Here is a 1,014-nt window from a genome sequence, read left to right on the forward strand (position 1 = left end):
GCAGTATTATCCACAGTAGCCAAAGTGTAGAAACTACCTAAATGTCCATGAACAAAGAAATGTTTTTTAAAAATATGATATAGCCATACAATGGAATATTACTCCTTCATACAAATAAATGAAGTCGTGATACATGCTATGGAGTGAAGGAATCTTGAAATTACTATGCTGAGTGAAATATCAGGTTAATTAAAAAAAGGACAAATATTGTATGACCTCACCTATATAAAATACCTAAAGATCAAAATTTATTAGTGGTTATGGGGGGATGGGGAATAGAACTATGTTTCTATTTGGGGTAAGAGAACTTTTTACAAACAGTGGTTTTGATTGCACGATATGGTGAACATCAGAGGCTGGAAAGGTCTCATATATATATATATATAAAACAATAATTTTTTAAGAAGCTCGCAGTTTTAAGAATAATAATAATGGATTATTCTATGTAGGCCCAGTCCTACATATGGTAGATGCATATTCAAGGGGACAGAGGGTGAAGGGAAGGATGCTAATGATCCTTAGACCCTGGCAGGACAAAAACAGCAGAGTTTGAATATATTCTCTGACTTGAAACATTTCCTTAGACTGTGCCCATCCTACAGCATCAAGTGCTGTTCTTAATTGCCATTGAGTACATGCAACACGGATGCAGACAGACTGCTCCTGAGGATTTCAATGGTTGTGAGCTTTCCGAAGCAGATTGACAATCCTGTTCATCAAACACCTCTGGATATGTTCAAAATGCCACCATTTTCGTTAATGGTCAAGCACTGAACCATTTGTACCACCCAGGAATGCCGATAGTATCAATGACCATTGTGTTCTGAGGATAATGGGTCTTCCAGGACATAGTTATCTCCTTCAAAGTCAGGACACCACTAATCTGAAGGATAACAAAGCCTTCTTTTCTTTTCTTTTTTAATCATTTTATTAGAGGCTCATACAACACTTATCACAATCCATCCATCCATTCATTGTGTCTTGTGTCAAGCACATTTGTACATTTGTGGCCAT

Source organism: Echinops telfairi, unplaced genomic scaffold (assembly GCF_000313985.2).
Source record: "Echinops telfairi isolate 266 unplaced genomic scaffold, ASM31398v2 ScPeMD7_60;HRSCAF=208, whole genome shotgun sequence".
In the NCBI taxonomy this organism is placed as follows: Eukaryota; Metazoa; Chordata; class Mammalia; order Afrosoricida; family Tenrecidae; genus Echinops; species Echinops telfairi.